General features: G+C 39.1%; 1 protein-coding gene across 1 annotated transcript in view; it reads right to left on the bottom strand.

Moving 5' to 3' along the window:
• Positions 1 to 14831, bottom strand: part of Ptpmeg (protein tyrosine phosphatase Meg) — a 502744-nt gene extending 487913 nt beyond the window's left edge. The window contains exon 1 of the mRNA XM_067142262.2: positions 14209 to 14831. The gene's annotated coding sequence lies outside the window, so the exon portion shown is untranslated. The remainder of the gene's footprint in view (positions 1 to 14208) is intronic.
• Between the last annotated feature and the right edge of the window lie 8195 nt (positions 14832 to 23026).

Raw genomic sequence — 23026 nt, 5'->3', positions numbered from 1 at the left:
AAAGTCTATGAGGTAACCAAGTCGCATAGCAATTGACCACAGTTATGTCTAGCATATGGTTCTTGTGCGGAGTGTACAACTTGGTCATTTTCACAACGAGATTCTTCTTCTTCTTCAATGAGCGGTAACTCAAAACACTGAACTGCAGACAGTTGCGGTCTGTCATATTCAGAAGGTTCCTCATGCATGCCACCTCACCCAATCAGAAAATAAAATAAGAATAAGAAGAATTATTCTTCTCTGTAGCTGCCCACAATGTATTGTATCTTTTCGTAGAAGATGCTGGTTTATTTGTCCTAGAAAGACCAGATGCCTGCTGCATTTCATTAGAAGGTATCGGCGTACCATCATAAGCTGATATCGCATATATTTACACTGTCAACCTCAACATTCTACCAGGAAGGGGATTGACATTGACAGAATCAGTTGCTTCATCGCCACCTCCCTCATCCGTAAACTGCCCATCATTTTGAGCAAACATAAAAATATCATCTGGGGTGCATTATTACTGTCATCTTCCAACATCCAGTGTCAGACTGAAGAGAGAGAGAAAACATGACGTGAATATCAGATACTATTCATAATTGAAACTGGACAAAAAGGTCTACTTGATGTGACCAATGTCACCTACAGGTGACACCATGCTTTTTCATGGCAATAACATATGCTTAAATTATAATATTATGCTGAAGAATGTATCACTTTCATTATTGAACCTTTAAGCAATATACATGTATGAAATGCAAAATAAAATTACCTATTATCACACGCTTTTCATGCCACAATAACTTGCGGTTGCTTCACCACTTCAATCCAGTCCGTTTCCTCTTTTATCTGAGCTAGAGCTGACTGATCAGTGCAGGCTACGAGTTCAAAAAGGGTCCATTTCAAATTATAAGACCTTTCTTTAAATACTTCCAACAGGCAAAAAAGTTCAAGCAGCCTGATGAACAGGAAATGTTATTCATATTAGGTGTCACCTGTAGGTGACATTGGGCTTTGACGGGTTAAGTAAAGAATACAGTAATGTGATTTATTCAAAACTGAATATTGAACATATCTGAGAGGAAAATTCAACAAAATTTTACCAGCATGAACAGATAGTACAGACCTTGAGTGACTTTTGCTCAGTTGTTTTTACGAGCAAACAATCTTCTGCAAATTGAGTAGGCCTACAATATTTCTGGACACAGCTATTCTTAAACAATTGCGCAAGTTTTTATCGCTTATCGTTACACAATGTTTACTTTTGGTAAGCTTAATAACCGAAAAGAAACGCTCACAAATGTATGTTGAGCCGAACATTGACAGAACTGTACATGCATGTTTATACAAAAGGGGGTTATCTTCTTGCAGAAAGCTGCTGTAAAATTCTTCTAAACTTCATGACATTAGAAAGTGGCCTTTAAGACGAACATTGCACTGCAGTTCAAGCAACTCTAATTGAAATAGCTGTGGAGCACTGTCTGCACTAAGAGAAAATGGTTGAACAAATACATCTAACACCGCTTGGAGTTCTGATAATTCTGAAAATCTCTTCTCAAACTCTTCTTGTAATTGGCAAATTACCTGCAAGTAGGCTTCTCATCAAAGTCGACACCTTATTTCACTGTTTCAAGCAATGGAAAATGTCCGCAGTTCCTTGCACACAACTGGTTTTTGCACAAAATCCATTTGCTTTTGAACGCTTGAATTTTTTCCACCAAATTGCAGATATTTTGCTTTTCGCCCTGAAGCGAAGTGTTCAAAATATTCAGATGGGCAGTAAAATCACTTAAAAAGGCCAAGTCCGCCACCCACTTAGGATTACGCAATAAAACTTCGGGCCGCCCTTTCATGTCATTGCATTCCGCAAGCAAAAAACTCAATGAAGCACCTTCACCTTGCTCAGTCATCTTATTTCTGCATAGTACGGGATATCCGGATACTCCACTTCAATGTCATCCAAGAACTCTTTGAATTTCCTTTTGTTTTTATGTTGGTATTTGCTTTACGTTGCACCGACACAGATAGGTCTTATGGCAACGATGAGACAAGAAAGGCCCAGGAATGGGAAGGAAGCGGCCGTGACCTTAATTAAGGTATTAAGGTACAGCCCCATCATTTGTCTGGTGTGAAAATGGGAAACCACAGAAAACCATCTTCAGGGCTGCCGACAGTGGGGTTCGAACCGACTACCTCCCGATTGCAAGCTCACTGCTGTGCGCCCCTAACCGCACAGCCAACTCGCCCGGTACTCTTTGAATTGACGGTGCGTGAGTCCATGGGAGCGAAGAAAATTTACCATTCGCACAACGTAAGCTTTAAGCTTGGCGACTTTTGCACAGATTGCCACCTGGTGTATCAAGCACTGGATCGCCGCTATTAGGGTACTACCGCTCTCAGCCATTTTTAATTTTACATAGCTGAGGAACCCCGTGCGTATAAAACATAAAGCAGGAGCTCCATCCGTCGTTACACTCATCAACCGCTCCCATTTTAATCCCACTGACTCAAAAATACCCTCCACTGCTTGGAAAATATCGAAACCGGCAGTGGTGTCTCTGAGGGCTACCAAGTCTAAGAAATCCTCGGTGACTCGAAGATCGTCATCCACCCCTCGGATAAAAATAACGAACTGAACTGTGTCCGCAATGTCGGTTGATTCGTCGAGGGCGATGGAAAAGGATACAAAATTTGCTGACTTCTCAATCAATTGCTGTTTTATATCAACGGCCATATCATCTATTCTGTGATAAAACCATACGACATTCTTATAATATAATGGATTCTTGCTGTGGTGTGAGGAAAATTCCCAATCCAAGTTGGAACCAATAGAACCTGATGATGAAAACGTTGGAATTAACGCGAGATATTTTAAAAGAAGGGAATGGCGAAAAACGAATTTGACGTCGTACAGCGACCTGCGCGTCTGTGAGGATGAGGCCCTACTTGTGATGAATTCTAATGCAGAAGACGGCACACACACCCAGCTCCCAAGCCACTGGAATTAACTAATTAATGTTAAAATCCCCGACCCGGCCAGGAATCGAACCTGGGACCCTCTGGACCAAAGGCCAGCATGCTAACCATTTACCCATGGAGCCGGAATATAAATGTCATCAATGTAACAGACCAACTTCTTGGCTGAATGGTCAGCATAGTGACCTTTGGTTCAGAGGGCCCCGGGTTCAATTTTTGACCGGACCAGGGATTTTAACTGCGTATTGCTCCAGCTCACAGACTGGATGTTTTGTGTCCATCTTCATACACTGCTTCATCTTGATACAAAAGATGGCAATAGACTGCACTGGAAGAGATTGAGTATGAATGCATAAAAATAATATAGAACATTAGATATGTTTAGTGACACTGCTATTTTAATTGAGAAGTGTATTATATACAGTAATTACTGGTATTGTTTAATTTCTTTGTCTTTCTTGTGTCACTGCTCTGTCCCTAATAGTGTACTATTATTTACCATTGTTATTACTGTTTATTATTGCTAAAAGTCACACACACAACATCTAAAAGTTATTAATTCCAAAAGACTTGTACATAACTGATATAGTTCCATAAACGCTAGTTTTGTGTTTCATTTAATTCTTCATGGATATGTCTGAGTAAGGTAAGTAATTGAATAATCATGCGTAAAACGTATTATCAAAATATGTGAAGGCACAGAGTGAATTTGAATTAGGCCTACCTATATAAAGTTTTGTATCTGAAGTTAATGAAGTATGGCACCGGTAAGTCTACAGCACATTATGCTCTATCACACACCGGAATGTATCTACATGAACCTATCTTGTTCATGTGGTATACTAAATCCCAATTTGGGGGGGGGGGGGATTTCATTTTGTCGGTTTGTAGATACCCAGAAAATCTTGTGTTCTTGTGTGTCTTAGCAACTATAATATCAAAGGAGATTGTTATGTTACCTCGTTTAGATTTCCTTCAGATCACGAATTGAAACAAAAATGGATTCATTATTCTAAACAGGATAATTGGCAATCTGGAAAGGATTTGGCTATGTGAATAAAACATTTTATAGACGAATATTTTTCAACAAGAGGAAAGATTTTGTGATGGTAAAGGCAATGTAACTATACTACCTGATGCATATCCCAACTATTTTCCCAAATTTGTCCATACATTTATCAGCAAAGAGTGTTAAAAGAGCAGATCCTGAAGATAGGAAACAGGAAATCAATTTGTCAAATTGCCTGCAAGAGTCACCTAAAATAATATTTCCAAAACCAAGACGAAACTATTATTTTCCCTGATTTTGAAGTAGATCAGATTATCGATATGGAGTACTTCAGTAATATAAGAAACATTTGTGCGTACACAACCTGCTGCAGCGTTTGAACTCGAATATAAAACAGTGTATCCCAACCATCTCGATAATCTATCAAATGAATGTCAAAAGAGCTATTAAAGGTTTTTGCGAAAGAGACCACAATCAACATTTCAATGGACTAGATCAGGGCCTCTCAAACGCCCAAAATCTCACACGAGCAAATCAAGGCGCAGAGACTCCGTGCACTGTGCATCGGTCAGACTCGGCTCAACTCAGCTCGACTCGGATGGTGTAGTGCTGAGAGCGACAAAGCGTTCGGTGATACACAACTTGTTTGTCAGTGAAACAGATAAGTGCAAGACAACAGCATAATAATCAAGCAACCTGTTTCAAAAAAAAAGACTTCCGAAAGTCCATTTCAATCCAACTGGGAAATTACGTATTTTTTTATCAGTCATGACGATAAAGCCAAAGGCTTAATCCGTGGGACAATAATTATGTGATAAGTTAATCAAAAAGATCTATTTTCCAATACAATGGCTTTGCTCAAATTCTATGAGAATTTGTCGAAGGAAGATTTTCCTAAGCTGCATAAAAAAACAGCTAAGATCACTTCTACGTTTAGTTCCACATGCATATGTGAAAGGTATTTTTCCCGGTTTTGACTTGTACGAAAACTAGATTGCGTGCAAGTAGGCCTATTTCTAATTGTAATTTAAAGAAGGCTCTCAGAATTGCTGTCAGTCGGTCCCTTGTTCCAGGCATAACTGATATCATTCCAAAAATAAAGGAAAAGAAGAACTAGAGAACATAAATTGTCTGCTCAAACCAAATTGAAAGAAGAGTGTTTTAACACAAATAACATTGTCCCATACAACAGTGTCACCGCTCACCGCACATAAATATTTCGCAGTGAGGGGAGAATCAGCGGGGAAGGTGGAGAAGGCAAAGACAGGCCGAACGGGCGAGACAGGTGTAGGGGAAGTGGAGTGGGCGCTTGCACTCTGGTCAATCTACTGAAGTCGTCTCCTGCACCTTGCACCGTGCAGTGAACGGGCGCATGCACCTGAGAGGCTCTGGACTAGATGATGACAGTATTGAATTTCTTAAACATTTCTGTGAGTGGGTAAGCAAGTGGGGGGGATTTAAATTTGGTTCATGGTCTTTTAACAACTGACACTTCAAGAGCTTTGGTACAAACCACAACCGTCCTGTTAAAAATCATCCTATTTTCATTTGAAACCATGAAATCAAATTATTCACCATTAGGGAAGTTTAAAAATGGTAATTTTAAAAAAAAAAGGATTGGGTCAGTAGCGACAGCTTAGTGGTTGTAACTACAATCTTAATGCACTTCAAATCCTAGAATGCAACAATAAAAATTCTAATTGTGTTCTAGGTTTGCACTCATCTTGGTATTGGAAAGTGTAGTTTGATTGTAGCCAATTAGAAATATCTGATTCTGTCAAAGTAGGTGACACTAGGCCCAATATAGCAGTGATAAACAAGTTTGACTTGCTTTTATCATGTTACTTTTTGGATGGGCATTTTGAGATGTCAGGTGTAATATCCCTTTCTGGGTATACAGTAAGAACAATATCCGAAAAGGTAAACTGTAACACATGTTATGTCTCCTGCAGAGGAATGAAACAGATGAAGCCTATTCTGAAAAGCTCTGGAGGAGTGGATTAGTGGTGCCATCAGATTGTGTTGTGTGTGCATGTGTAACAGTGCATTTATCATAATCATGATGTTGGTGTAAATGTACTGAATATGGTCGAAATGTCATTCAAAGTCAGACACACCCAGTTTCCTCTCAACCTCCGCTTGACAGGTAAGAACAGTGTTGCCAAGCGTACCTTCCAGCTTGTAACTTTATACCACTGTGCTTTCATCATAATTATTACCAGTAATATATCCTTATTTCTATAAACATTATACAGTAGAGATTAGTCTGCTGCCACCTGTTGTAATTGGGGAAGTAGACCAATTCTTGTTATGGGTATAAATTATTATTATTATTATTATTATTATTCTTTCCTGGCCGTCTATGTGCCTGTAACAACACTTCCGGGTATCACTCAAGGTCGGCTCTTCTAGTCCTCAGAGAGTACTCCCTTCGGTTTGATGTCTGCGCCACTGGAATGCCGTTCCTCTTCAAAGCCTTTTCAGCTGTTCGCCACCACGTAGCTCTATTACGTCCTCGTCCCGTCCCTGGTTCCTCGATGGCAAGAACTCTCTGTACGAGACGATCTCTATCTCAATGTTGAACGTGCCCATACCAGCGCAAATGTGGTTCCTCCAGTTTCTAACTGATAGAGACAGTATTAAATTATCCTTGCACGTGCCCACTGCGCAATCAGTCAGATAGTGACACCCGCAGACCATCGCAGCACCCGTATCTCTGTGACGTGCATTTGTTTATCATGCTTCATCAGCCTTGCCCAACATTCGGAGCCATAAATGAGGGCAGGTCTGATGACAGTCTTACATATCTTGCCTTTCAGCTTTATAGGCACCTGCCTATGACACAAGACACCTGTCAGCAAACACCATTTCGTCCAAAATTGATGTGATGCCTCACATCATCATTGATCATAGTATCGGTGGCAATAACAGAGGCCAGGTACTTGAATTTGTCCATCGTAACCAGTGCAGACGAGCTAACTTTCAAACGTTAAAAAAATCAGCTCTTTCTGGCAGCATATTCCAATATGTGACAACACATCATTGATGACATAACTTTGAGGAATATTTAACACATTATACTCAACTATGTAATTTCTCTTATTTATTTATAAATACTGATATACTGCATGTATATGAGCTTTAGAACACATGACTCTTCATAAATTTCTGAACTAGATTCATGCATTTTAAGGTTAAAATTCTTCCCACAATTCTTTTTGGGGACGCTTTGATCTGAACTGACTTTTTGTCCTTGTAAATATACTAAAAAAGGCACTCACAGTCAGCATTGCTATGTAGAAATGATAAAATAAAAAGTATTACGTTAAAGATTCTACCATATTTAAGAACACCACCAGCTGACTGCATCTGCCTTGCCAGTGACCGCTGAAGATCAATTCTTTCCAGCTACTTAAAGAAAGAGGAAAAACCTGGGATTTTAAAAAAATACACAACAGTAAACCTGATCTCAAATTACAAGTAATATATGACATGTTTAGCACATATTGTCAACTTTGAACAGTTTAAAGACATTAACAAAATTGGGAGATAAGTCTGTGCGATCAGGAGAGAGGGAGGAAGGAGGGGTTGGCAAGGCTTCCAGTGGTTCACCCACTAGGTAGGCTGTATTAGGACCCTGAACTCCTCGGTTGACGAAGTTACAAAACATATACTCCGTCTTTTTAAGACTAATTCTGAGTCCATTTGTTATGGGTGTAAATAAATAAATAACCCCATCACACTAAAAACCACCACGGAAACATCTTGCTAGTGGCTTTACGTCGCACCTACACAGATAGGTCTTATGGCGACGATGGGATAGGATAGGCCTAAGAGTTGGAAGTGGCCGTGGCCTTAATTAAGGTACAGCCCCAGCATTCGTCTGGTGTGAAAATGGGAAACCATCTTCAGGGCTGCCGACAGTGGGATTCGAACCCACTATCTTCCGCTCACAGCCGCGAGCCCCTAACCGCACGGCCAACTTGCCAACATCCCTCAAAAAAGGGTTAGCACCACATTGCCAAATCCAAATAAAGTGCTTACCGCAATAAATTGGGCAAAAAGACAGAAAGAAGATATTTTCAATTGAACACCTAATGTCATCTTTAGCATTACTTGATGTTAAATATCCCAAGTAGACTATTTAAATGGAAGAATAGCGTTTCAGAAAGGAAAATAGTGTGATGGAAAATAGCTGTTAAGATGATCCACTCTTATGTATAAAGAAGTCAGTCTGAAAAAAAGAAAAAGAGTAAAATAAGGATAATCTGGACAGTTAGCTCACTTCCTTGTTATGAAATACCTTCGACTGCAACTGCAAATTTGTTCACATCTTGATTCTATTTATCTCACTATCCCAGCGTCCTGGAAGACTGCTTATCCTAAATACTTTGAAACATTCACCTGTTTCAATTTCATATCTATCTGTCATTAATTCTTATCTGAGTAAATTCTCAATCAACAATAGACTAGGAAATGTTGATTTTCATACCACAATCATGACATCGCTTTTCAAGCTGCACAACATTAAGTCACAGTCCACTACTGATATGCATTTAAGGCTGTAGCACAGGTGGCAGATTCCCAATCAGTTGTTTACCCAGCCTTTTTTAAATTACCGGTATTTCAAAGTAACTGGCAATTTATCCAACGGCTCCCTTGGTAAATTATTCCAATCCTTCTTCTTATTAACCAATATTTCCCCAAATTTGCCCTCCTGAATTCCAACTTCACCTTCATATTATGACCTTTCCTAATTTTAAAAACTCCATTCAAACGTATTCATTTACTAAAGTTATTCCACGCCATCATTCCACCGACAGCTCGCAACATACCACTTAGTTGAGCCGTTTGACTCCTAAACCCCAAATCTTCCAAGCTGTAAGTTTGCAATATATCCGTTACAATTATCTTTTGTCAGAAATCACCTAGGCCAAATGTTATTACATTTCTTCAGATAATTTCCCATTCTTGAATCAAGTAATCCTGGTGATGACCCCCAAACACTGGAACTACTGTATACTCTAACTGGGGTCTTACCAGTAATTTGTATGACCTATCCTTTACATCTTTACTAAAATCCCTAAATACCCTCATAACCACCTCTTTATGCATGTTAGATTCAAAAATGGTATTTTTTTTTAAATGCTATATAAAGTTAAATCTTACAGCAGTTGTGTAGCCTACATGAGTTGATTATGTGTGTACCATAAGTACAGAAGATATGAGTAGAATTTATTAAGGATGAGCTGTGTGTTTAATAGAAAAACTGTATAATACTGTATTTTTGTCTATCATTTGTCACCGAGGTAGGCACCTACACCTGACAGGGAAGCGAGGGAGCATTACGAAGCTCTCCTCCACTACTCAGCGAAGTGCTGACTGGGGTATATTATTTAAAATGAAACTCTATAATCGCAACCAAAAAAAATCTGACCTTTTCAAGATATTCAGGTTTGATTTATACTGCGCTCCATATAAACAGTCAGTTTTACTTTACTTTTATTCATTCGAAGAAAACTGACATGTTATAATGTTTGTGTTACAATCCACAAAAGGTGCAATGTTTAAGCGTACAAGCTACGATTTGCAATTTCTTGGATGGGGACAGTATTTCCATTTAACAAAGTAAAATTCCTGTTATTCATTATCAAAAAGTCATAATTACATAATGCAACAATGATTATGCACAGTGTCGTAGTGTTCAAATCAAATCAAAATCTCTTTATTTGCAAATGAGGTGTCTACCTCGGTGGCAAATGGTACACTAAAATACATTATTGTCAAGCACTAAATATTAAATTAACAAGAGAAGAAAATTTTCCTATAATACAATATTATACAATTTATGCTAACAATTTTTTCTATTAAACACACAGCTCATCCTTAATAAATTTATATTGTTTACAAAATTCTACTTATAATATCTCCTGTACTGCTTACAAATATAGTCAACTGATATACAGTATGTGGAATTACTTCAAATGATACTATACAACTGGTATAAGATTAATATTTACATTGCATTTATTTATTTACCTTTTTTTTTTTAACCTGTTCTGGAACCTAAGTAGCATAACGACCTGCTGCGTCTTAACCACAGCCCCTTTTGCCACCACTTTTTAGAGTTCCAGAAGGGCCTTCACAGCTACCGTAGCAGTCCCAGGGCCCTCGAAGTCCCCACTGTACTTCACCCCTACAGGCAGTCCCCTATTTTGGCTGTCCAAAGTCCTTAGACCAAGGGATGGAATTAATTTATTCACACACATTTTTTTATTTACAATAACCTGCACTGTTCGAATGCCCTCTAACACTTTTATTTTCTCTGTTGGTGTTTATTCTCTTCTTGAATATCTGTACAGATTTTGGAAAAGGATCAAACACTACCCCTGATAAACTGTTCCACTCCTTCACACCCTTCCCAATGAATGAAAATTTACCCCAATCGCTTCTGCTAAAATTCCTTCTAATTTTATATTTGTGGTCAGTCCTGCCGATATAATTATTTTCCAACTGAAGCCTCTCACGGATATCTCCCCATGCTTCTTCTCTTGTATAGGCTCTATATAATCCTATAAGTCTAGTTTTCTCCCTTCTCTTACTTAAGGTTTCCCACCCAAGTTCCTTTAACATTTCTGATACACTACTCTTTCTCCTGAAATCCCCTGTTACAAATCTTGCTGCTTTCCTCTGCACACTATCTATTTCTTTTATTAGGTATTCTTGGTGAGGATCCCAAACACTGTTTGCATATTCCAATAATGGACGAACCATACTTAAGTAACTTTTTTCTTTTAATTCTTTGTTGCATCCTTTAAGTAGCCTCATTATGACATGTAACGATCTGTATGGTTTCCCAACAATATCATCAACATGACCCTTCCAGTGCAAATTACTTTCAAATCTCACACTTAAGTATTTGGACTTGCCATCTTTTGGGATAACTACCTCGTCCAAAGCATATTCAAATTCAGTTTTAAAGCTCCTGTTTGTAAAAGTTGTAACAGTTGATTTGCCTCCATTAACCTTCATATTATTTTCTTCAACCCATGTTGGATACTTTCAAGGTCCCTTTGTAATTCTGAACAATCCTCAATGTTGTTTATTTCCCTATAAACAATTATGTAATCTGCATACAATCTTATTTTCGATGTTCTATTGTTCCCTAAATCATCTGCGTATATTAAGAAAAGTAACGGACCGATTATACTACCCTGTGCAATTCCCTTCCAAACTTTCTCTTCCTGAGATACATTATTTCCTACTTTGACTTTCTGAACCCTTGAATTTAGAAATGTTTTTATCCAACGTGTAACCCTTACGTCCAATCCTATTCCCTCCAATTTCTTTAATAATATTCCATGTTCCACTCTATCAAAGGCTTTGGAAAGATCTATGGCTATGCAATCTAACTGACCTCCTGAATCCAATTGATCTGGTATGTCCTGCTGAAATCCCACCAGTTGTGCCTCACAAGAAAATTTCTTTCTGAATCCATACTGGCTCCTCATGAACCAATTTTTATCATCACATATCCCTCTGATGTACTTTGATATTAAACTCTCCAGTATTTTACAAACTATACTGGTCAGGCTAATTGGTCTGTAGTTCTCTGGTTTCCTTTTATCACCCTTTCCTTTATAAATTGGTAGTATTATAGATTCCTTCCATTCCTTTGGTATTACACTATTATTTATGACATAGTCAAAGAGAAATTTTAAATAAGGCACTATGTACCACCCCATTGTCTTTAATACCTCCCCAGTAATTTGATTACTTCCTGCTGCTTTTCCTTGCTGAAGCAGTCGGATTTCTCTGAAAATATCTTCATTTGTGAATGAGAAGCTTCTTGTTTCCCTCTGTGTCTCTCCCTCTCTATCTTCTGTTTCGGTTTCCAACTCCTGACAATCATCTACTGAATCTCTGAATTCCCTACTAAATAGGTTTGCTTTCTCAGTATCTGTTAAATAGAGTTCACCCTCTTCTCCCACCATTGTAGGAATTTGGATTCCCTGTTCACTGAATTTCTGAAAATAGTACTGAAAATTTAACAGCATCTGGTGATAATAGGTAGCATCTAAATGATGAGAGGGAGTTTCATCACGAGTGAACACGTCAATATTTACTATCCAAGATTAATGTACAAGAACAACGTGAATGTCTCTACCACATAGATGTATAATATGCCTTCAAATAAATAACCTCACTGATTTTATTCCCGGTAAGCAAGATTGGACTGTTAGTAAGTTTATCAGATAAACCCAAACAACCACAAGCCACAACTTATCCACCTTAACACAGTATTATATTAGAAATGCTCCTAAAGCACCTCTTAAAATGCAATAGTGAAAATTGTAATTCATTACATACATTATAAAAATATTTGAGGTTGTAGACTTAACTGTTTATTGTATCCGGTCAAAATACGTAAACTGCAGTAAACATAACTTATTTCTTACAATGTAAATTGAAAAAGATGCAGATTTCTGCCCTCCTTCTCTCACTATTTTCTGCCTCCATTTCAAACTCTGGTTTCGTGGCAGTGATCGACAGTGACTGGGAGAACATCGCCCAACCTTCACGGCCTGTGATGTAGCCACGTCACTGTGGTTTAATAGCACACGCTCATCACCTGCCAGCCCGCCCACTTACAGTGTTGGGCGCCCGAGGGACGGAATGCCCAGCGTGAGCACCTGTGCTCTATACAGTAGAACATCATCCACAAAGGGTTTATATGAGATTCCAGTTCTTTATGAAGGTCCCGTAATACTGCCTTGCAGACACCCCCCTTCCCCTTAACATTTAATTATTTTCCTAAATCTCCAAACTCCATTTCCTACAAATTTAGCCACAAATTCAATCATTCTTTTGTCTAGTCCCACAGCCTTCATTTTTGTCACTAGTCTCCCATGGTCTGCCCTATCAAAAGCATTGAATAGTTCAACAGTGATGTAGTCCATTTGACCTAAGTCTAAATATATCTGCTATATCTTGCTGGAATCCTACAAGTTGAGCCTCACTAGAACAACCATTATAAAACCTAAACTGCATTGTCAGACCACTTAGTAATTTTGCAAACATGTCTTTAAAAATAAGAATGCTCTCTTAGAGGTTACATGAAATATGTCAAGCTGAAGGGCCTGTTATTATCTGCTTTGTGCTTAGCACACTTTCCTTTGTATACTGGGGCTACTATAGCAACTATCTATTAATTTGGTATAGCTCCTTCACGCAAACAGTACTGAAATACGTACTTCAGAAATGGTACTATATCCCAAGCCATTGCCTTTACCTCATATCCCCACAAATCTTATCAATTTCAGCTGCTTTTCTAGATTTCACATTTTGTATCTTTTTGTAAATATCTTTATCATCATAAATAAAGTTCAGTACTTCACAAGTATTAGTCACCTCCTTCACCTGGGCATTATCCTTATGACAACAAGCTTCACATACTAGTGACTGAATATCTGTAAATCCTCACATAGGCCTATACACTCGCCTTGATTACTAATGACTCCCGGAATGTCCTCTTGGAACCTGTTTCTGCTTTAAAGTACATAATCTGCTTACTAACTCTTTCTTAACACCCACTACAAGTTCTAGATTTGGAATATGTATGCCACGAGAAAAGAACAAACACTTCATAGCTGTCTGCCTGTTTTATATTGAAATAAACACTGGCCACAAAATAACTGATAATTTTGTACAAGCATTTAGTAAATAAAATATCTGCAGTTCAACAGTGCAATAAGTTATGTGTATGCTTTTTTATAATTTGCTGTACATCGCACCAGCACACATAGTCTTATAGCGACAGTAGGCTAGGAGTGGGAAGGAAGTGGCCATGGCCTTAATTAAGGCAGAGTTGCCAACAGCGGGATTCGAACTCAACTACCTCCTGAATGAAAGACAATAGCTACGTGACACAAGACACGCAGCTACTTACTCGGTACAATACACCTTCCAGAAGGTACAAGGTACAGCCAAAAGAATAGAATATCAACCAGTAAGTGGCCTATTTTCAGTACGTCTCTTCAACTTAATGTTTAATCAAAAGCAACAGTACAAAGAACCGTAATGTTCAAGAATGCAAAGACACCAGCAGCTTCCATAATATTGGATATAAAACTTCAATAGGTTGCAAATAACAAATACATAACCTAAAATACTTGATCAAATGATAACTGCCAAATGGAGAAGCAACAAGTTATAAAATTGTTTTAAATGTAACAAACCTTCAAATTTAGCTTCTCAATAATGCACTTCATTTGAAACGTCTCCTAAACACGAGAGTGATCGTTTGTTGACCAGCAGCACACACACACATTTAGTTTTGACATTTCACATGAACTCCACACTAGTCTTTCAAACTAGCTCTCACCGGCTCTCACATTCCACAAAGGTTGATGATATTAAACACGTAAAAAGCTCATCAGCACCATCGCATTCAGTCAGACTCATCCTGGTTATTGGTTACGAAAGCACTATTCACGAATATTCTTCGATATCAATCCGCTAAACCAAATCAACGGTCTCACGAATGATAAATATCAGAAAGCACACACAAATCTGCACCCGAAAATAAATTCATGTTTGTCTTCGTTCGACGAAACGCACAGTATTTTTATCACAGGAAGGCTCAAACCATTTGCTCTCGGCCTACGAATGGACGCAAAACTACCTGAATATATTAAGGTGCACTTCTACAATGAACCATTTTCATTTTCATAAAGCTCGAGTAAACAATTCAGAACGGTTTAGAAAAATATCACAGTTTGGTATAATTTTCAAAACAAAAGCTTATCAACCAAAACTTCTCATCCTCTCCAACACCTTCACTCCCCCATCCAGGCATCCAGCCCAGCAGCCAAGGCTCGCCAACTGCGAAACTTAGGGTCAGGATGTATCCCTGCTTAGGGTACAGAATAGCCAACAGTCCCACCTAAATAAATTGATACGATACCTATCAGAGCCATCTACAGTTAAAGCCGGATGGTACGCTTGGCAACGCTGTATCTATCTGTCAACGGAGGCCGAGAGAAAAGCGGGCGCGTCCGATTTTGATTGACTTCACCCATAGTCAGTAGATTTAGACCAACACGATGATTATGATAAATGCACACTCTTCGTAAAAGGGAACGAAGAAACACACATATCAGTCAATGGATTCACTGAAGTTAGAAATACACATTTTACATGAATAAAAATAAAACACTTTAAGAACAGTACTCACAAGCTCAATTATTGTGGAGCGTTGACAGCTTCCTCCCCTTAGTGTTTTTATCTTCGCTGCTGACATAACCCATGTTCTTCATCTGATTTCAGCACTTATTTAACACGACATTGGAAAATGTAGACAATAAACAATCTATCACACCATTATTATCACGCCCACAATGACGGCGTTCAAAGAAGAACTGTTGAGTGCTATCTCTTCCTAAAACAGCTCAGGATAGAGAGAACAGAATTTCTTTATAATTTTCACAATCCAGGTAGTCTTCGTATACCACTGTTCTAAAGGCACACACAACACAATGTGATGGCACCACTGACCCACCTGTAAAGTTCTTCAAAAAAGGGATCATCTGTTTCACTACTCTGCAGGAGACCTAAACAAGTGTCACAGCTTGTCCTTCTGGATATTGCCCTTAGTGTAGGCCTATACCCAGAAATGTACAGCATTTTACCCCTGACATCTCAAAATGCCCCCCGCCCAAATAATGTACATGATAAAAGTGAGTCTAACTTGGTTTTACTTCCATATTGAGCCCAATAACATCTTCATTAAATATGCATTTAGGTGAGACCATTTTGATATTTTACCATCTGCTAAACATGTCATTTCTTTTACCAACACCCGATAACTAACTTTTTGAGTAAGGCCTAACTCTTCTTCCTTTTAGTGCAAATAATAATAATAATAATAATAATAATAATAATAATAATAATAATAATAATAATAATAATAATAATAATAATAATAATAATAATAATAATAATAATAATAATAATAATAATAATAATAATAATAATAATAATAATAATAATAATAATACCGGTAATGTTATTTGATTTAAGTCCCACTATATACTTTTGCAGTTTTTGGAGACGCCGAGGTGCAGAAATGTAGTCCCTCAGGAGTTTTTACGTGCCAGTAAATATACCGACACGAGGCTGACTTATTTGAGCACCTTCAAATACCACCGGACTGAGCGAGGATCGAACCTGCCAAGTTGGGGTCAGAAAGCCTAAACCGTCTGAGTCACTCAGCCCGGCACTTTCACGGAAAATTATGAATTATTCCCTTGAAACTATGAGGCAAGACAAAGAGTGTGCTTACCTCACGATACTCTATGAGATTGTGAAGCATTTTAATATATTTATTTGTACGCATTTAACACTAACACTACAAGAAGTGGTTCCTATATAATTTAATAAGCAGGCATTTAGTTGAGACCACTTTGATATTTTACCATCTGCAAAACATGTTACTTCTTTTACAAACACCTGATGACATTTACAGTGAGAATTCATATCTTGTTGAATTTTGAGTAAACGGGTTACATACGTCATATTATCCATCTTCTTGTTTACTCTACTTTACATTTCCAGGCTCCTACCTTCAGAATCATTTCTTTTAACACTTTTCGATGACAAATATTTTGGCAAATTTAAAAAACTAATTTGACATGCATCGGGGAGAAGCTCATTAGGTTTAGGTGGTAGTATAGTTATGTTGACCTTACCGTCACAAATATCCTCTGTTCAAAAACTTTCGTGTATGGCAGGGTTTATGCATAAGACTGAATCCTTCCCAAGTTCATTATCCTGTTTAAAATGACAAATCCAATTTTGTTTTAATTCCTCGTCTGAAGGAAAACTAAACGAGGTAACAAAAACCATTTTTAATGCTATAGTTGTTACGATACGTAGAAATACAACATTTTCTGGGCATCTGCAAATACACGAAACATTTTATTAATAAGCCAAATTAAGTCCGCACCTTCACAAATAATAACGTTATTGATTTAATGTCCCACTAACTACTTTTACGGTTTTGGGGAGACGCCAAGATGCCGGAATTTTGTCCCGGAGGAGTTCTTTAACGTTTCAGTAAATCTACTGACACGAGGTTGACGTATCTGAGCACCTTCAAATACGAGCGGACTGAGCTGAGCAGTCCAAGCTACTCAGCCCTGCTTAGCCTTCACATTTCAATTACAGGCACAAAGAAAGTTTATTCAATCACTTATCCTTTTATATAAACTGGAACCTATGCGTGAAAAATTAAACAAAACACGAGACGAAGTTCACTAGAAATCAACATGCACGGATAGATCCCGCGCTTTCGCCTTGGCCTCTACTGGACGTTGCCAAACTTGCATGATTCCGGCTTGTAACTGTAGTCGGCTATGGTACCTGTTGTCAAACAAGGTGAACATTGGCAACGAAAAGAAGTTCAATAAGCTATCTTAAGCTGGAGAAAAGCCAATAACTAACAAAATCACGGAAAACCGAACGGCATATTTAGAATGATGCTTTCACGGCCCGTAATTGTAGACAAGCCAAAAGACCAAAAACTAATTATCTTGTCTAAAACGGTCATACTTTCGTAGGATCATATAGTAAGAGCTTGCCCGTTTCTTTGATGCGATCGCTGCTACCGCGCGACTGCCAGTTGGATGCTGTGACGTCACTAGCCAGACAAGCCAGAGTCCAGCTGAGACTATTTCTGTTTTATTCTGTTCTTCTTCTTCTTCTTCTTTATCTGTTTACCCTCCAGGGTCGGTTTTTTTCCTCGGACTAAGCGAGGGATCCCACCTCTGCAACCTTACGGGCAGTGTCCTGGAGCTTCAGACTCTAGGTCGGGGAATACAACTGGGAAGGATGACCAGTATCTCGCCCAGGCGGCCTCACCTGCTATGCTGAACAGGGGCCGTGCGGGGGATGGGAAGATCATTTATTTGACATTAAACATCTTAACGCAATACCTTTCTTCATCTTGCATCGCTACAGACACATGTAGGTATTTTCAAAACGAACATAGGCTACTCCACTAATAAAACTTTATACACCTCAATACACCTTACATGTCAATCATTACATATACTTATACATTCCACTTATACGTCTGTACAAACTGAACGAATACATTCAACTGATTGTCAGAAATGAGAGTAACAAAAAATGACCAACCGTATTGTAAAAAATTGTTTATCGGTGATGCTCTGATGCAGCCTTATATCCACTATCCCAGCCTGTTCATCTCGGCTTTGAATGCTTATAACATCTCATAGAAGACTCCCATCCAGAGGTGTGCATGATGGCCATTCTAATGAAATTGGAACAAAAACAAATGCTATATAGACATCGTTAATGAATACATTTATATATTCTTCTTAATCTGCTTACCCTCCAGAGTTGGGTTTTCCCTCGGACTCAGCGGGGGATCTCACCTTACCGACTCAAGGGCAGTGTCCTGGAGCGTGAGACATGAGTCGGGGATATAACTGGGGAGGATGACCAGTAACTCGCACAGGCGGCCGCGCCTGCTATGCTGAACGGGGACCTTAAGTTAAGTACCATCCCGGCATTTGCCTGGTGGAGAAGTGGGAAACCACGGAAAACCACTTCCAGGATGGCGGAGGTGGGAATCGAACCCATCTCTACTCAGTTGACCTCCCGAGGCTGAGTGGACCCCGTTCCAGCCCTAGTACCACTTTTCAAATTTCGTGGCAGAGCCGGGAATCGAACCCGGGCCTCCGGGGGTGGCAGCTAATCACACTAACTACTACACCACAGAGGCGGACTGAATACATTTATATACAGCGTGATTCAGCAGACGCTTTGAATATCGTTTGCTGCAACCCAACTAACTTTCACATTGTTACAGGAGTGCTATTCCCCTGCAGGCGTACTGTATGGTACTCATGTTCAGTGAACACATTTTGGACGCGTTTCTGAACACTAGCGAAGTGTTATATCATCCGTTCACAAAACATGACGCCTTGAAATCAAGTAGAAACATCCTTTTACCATGTAACTATGTTAATGTGTCGTGCCTCGTGACCCGATGTAACGAAGAGGGGAGTCAATGCATAAAACTAAGTAACAGTGCAGTAATTAATGTCTTAAACACCGAACTGGGTTGCGTATATACTCTATTCCCGTGGTACTACCACCACTCTTCCAGCAGTGAAGCGTAGCCTATGTATTAGTAGTGCTGTGCCTGTGGTAGAGGAAGGACGTGTTACTTGTCCACTTGCGTCTCAACAGTATACACAGCATACGACAGTAATCAGCGAAGTGCAATACAAGATTAAGAGAACAACCCTTCTGGATTTAACTGTAGTGAACGAAAGACAATTACCGGGAAATGTCAACATACCAACGGAAAAACACCGTACGCTGTTTGTGGGATGGTCAGTCCCCGACCTTGCCTATAGAAATTCATCGGTGGATTGCTAACACACTAAGGTTAACCGTCGACCAAGTGGAAGCTATTCAACTGAATGCCCAAGAGCGTGCCATGTACATTAAGGTAATCAGTGATTCCATTTATCAGAAATGCTTACAAAATTTTCAGGATCCTGTACAATTTTGCTATGAATCTGGGGAACGGTGTTATGTCAAGATCACTCCAGCTGACTTGAATTTGACTACGGTTCGTATTTTCAATGTTCCCTTGGAAGATCCCTTTGCAATATTCTAATCAGTGTTCAGTAAGTATGGAACCGTCAGTGAAGTGCGTAAAGAACAGTGGTCGTCCTGTTTATAATGGCATTCGCGCACTAACTATGGCTATTAAGAAACCGATTCCCTAAAAAGATAATTTCGGTGGCCACCCCGGGTATATCTCGTATAATGGACAGGTACAAACATGTAATGAAACGACCCATTTACGTAACAACTGTCCGAACCGAATGGTTCCACTAGCAGCCAGTAGTAAATATTCACGTAGTGAATGGCGCAGTCACTGGCGTTAACCCCGAACAAGACACACACCTCCCGAGCATACAGCCTTCAGCTGACCTCGGGGATACTCCACTAGCCTCAAGCGAACATATGGAAACAGAGCTCACAGCTGATAAGTCAACTATACCAACACCGGACGAGGAAAACCTTACGGATGCCCCTTTCTTACTTATAACATCTGACGAACACTTTCCAGAACTAGTAAATACTCAACAACGCTCAGGAACACAAGGAATAGAAATGAATGATGGTAGTGGGGCGAACGAGGCTGAAGACTCGCGGCCCGTCATTGCCAATAAGAAAATGAAAATAAATAAGTAATCTTCCGCTGCAGTTCTTAATAAGGCTTCTGAATCAATACGTGAAACACCTGTAGGTACTAAACACAACAAAATAGTTCAATGTCCCACCGAGACCCGAGGACAGTAGCACGTGCCGATATCCAGCTCTCGAACAGTAGCAAGAAGAAAGACCCGCTTCATTTCACCCCATGTTAGCTAGGTACTTCTTGACTTACAAGTTAGGACGGATTATCACCTCGGTTCAGTGTCTTGAATGTGTTAAATGGCGTTGTTCCTATTGCTGATGGCTCAACTACTGACAGTAGCCAGTGTGAACATAATTGTTATACAATGCAACTTCAAGTTTCAATGTTTGGAACGATTTCTCCGAGCTACTGATGTTGACATCGCCTTCCTATAAGAAGTTGCTCTTCCGGTGTTACCCATTTCCTCATATTATAACCAGTATATAAATATAGGCAATACTAATAGGGGAAAATTGTTTTTAACCCGACATGATCTGGACCTCGAAGGTGTGCAGTGTCACTATTCTGGAAGAATCATATCTAGACATATTAATGATACTACCCTAATAAATATTTATGCACCATCAGGGAACCAACACCGTGTTCAACGCAAGACATTCTTTCAAAGAGATCTACTTCCACACCTGAATAGTATAAAAGAGAAAACAATCCTTGCCGGGATTTTCAATTGTGTTCAGCGTTTAGAGGACTCAAAGGTGCAAATTACGCGCCGAACCCTACCTTACATAATCTCATAACATCCTTGAACCTGACTGATGTTGTGGATGAGCTGAATGCGCCCCTTCCTCACTATAACTATATCCAGTACAACTCTTCCTCACGCACTCATTCAACCTAAGAATTATTAGGTGATACCTGTTAGCTTCACTAATCATCACGCAGTCGTATGTCAAATACAGTACCCACATAAAATATATTATATAGGGAGAGGATACTGGAAAATGAACTGCTCACTCCTTAAGGATGACCAGTCTACGGAAACATTTCTGCGACACTGGAATACATGAATACTTCACAAGTGTAAATATAGTGATTGTACAGAATGGTGGGACTGGCTAGTCGAATTTTCAAAAACGTTGCGTATCACAAGGCGTAAGAGAAGCGCGATACAGCTGAGTTCTATTATAGCGTCCTCCGAGAGCTACAAGAGAGGAATAATGCTGGTAAACAAAATTACAATGAGATTAAGGATATTAAAGACAAACTGTTGAATGTGATAAAGTAGTGAAAACCTATTGAAATAGCTTAATTTTGTGTATATCTGATTCATTTAGTGCTGTTTATATAGTGGTGTTTAGTGCTTGTTGGTAGAAATTGGGAGTAGTGATATTTATTTAAATTTTATAACAAGTAATTCAGTTGGTCTTCAATAAATTACGTTTTCTTGGTTAAGTAGGCTAGTTAGGTGTACCTTGTTTCGGAGACATCCGTAGAGCAGAAAGAGGTGAAAGAAGGTGTGGGCTTGAATGGGTCTAACTACGACATCAAAAATTGAATTAAAACTTTACAAGGTTATATTTCTTTTCCAAAAACAAACTTAACAATCCTTTTCACTGAGTGAACATAATAACAGGAAAGGCACAAATAGCACTCTTGAAACAGGACTAGAAAAATCCAAGATTAGTGAATTTTACAGATCTGGGCTTCAAGCCCCCAGTTTACAAATTTACAATTTCAAAGTGGTATAATTTAGACAAGGGCAGAAATCCCCCAATTCAAGAGCACTTTGCTCCAACAAATTTACAGCCTTCCAGAGGCACTCCTCAAAATTACAGTAAACTTAGAAAAGAGCTTACAGGCTCTCCAACAGTCATCCAATTTTAACCGCCCGCTTAAGGCAACATTACACCAAACTCTTACACTCTCTAGCCTCTCAAGGCACAATTTACAATTGAAATTACTTTCACAGGGTTATTTATTATCCAACCTATTGGGCCTTCATGGAAAAAGAACAGGTTAGATTACTGGCCCAACACAAAATGAATGGAGGTGTACACTTGCACACCTATATAATGAAGAATAAAATCCTAACGGGGCTCTTGGCCCAGAGATACAGGGGCTAATCCCAAGCTACTGAGGTGACACGAATAAAGGTTAATGTAATGCATTACGGCAAGGAAGAAGAATAGTTAGAGTGTCGTAGTCACCTCAAACCCAGTTGAAGGGGAACTCGAAAGGGTAACGCACTCTCTATCCCCAATTTACAGTTTTAAGAACTCATGAAATTTTATAGGAAAAGGAAGAAGTTCACATCGAACGGTTACATAGTTAGAAATTCGGCGGAGGTGGCTACAGAGAGATAAAACTCATGGCCATTACCTGGGCTGATGAACTGCCTGGAGAAGAATGAGGCGCCCCGCCTCCTGTCTTAATACACACTCTTAGAAATTCGGCGATCAAATGACAAGGTAGCCAAAGCAGCCACAGTTTATATACACGAAGGGAAGGTTCGAGAGGATTCTGGACTAATCCGTACACATCCTTTCGATTTTATTGGTTAATTCAAAAACCAATAAGAAGCCTTTGATAGGATGAACTTTAAGTACAGAAAATTAGTGATTGGTCTCATTCAAAAACTGCGGAACGAGAGAGAAGTGTTGCAAACTTTGAAGTATATAAAAAATAAATGGAAGTTGATTTACTTGAGAAAACCTATAAACACAAAATTTATTTTCATACAAACTTCTGTTACCTTGCACCAGAGTGCATGGCCATAGTTTTTGGTAGTGTCATCTATGGAGAAATGTCCA

This window comes from Anabrus simplex, chromosome 2 (assembly GCF_040414725.1).
Source record: "Anabrus simplex isolate iqAnaSimp1 chromosome 2, ASM4041472v1, whole genome shotgun sequence".
NCBI lineage: Eukaryota > Metazoa > Arthropoda > Insecta > Orthoptera > Tettigoniidae > Anabrus > Anabrus simplex.
This window is presented reverse-complemented; position numbering and strand designations above follow the sequence as displayed.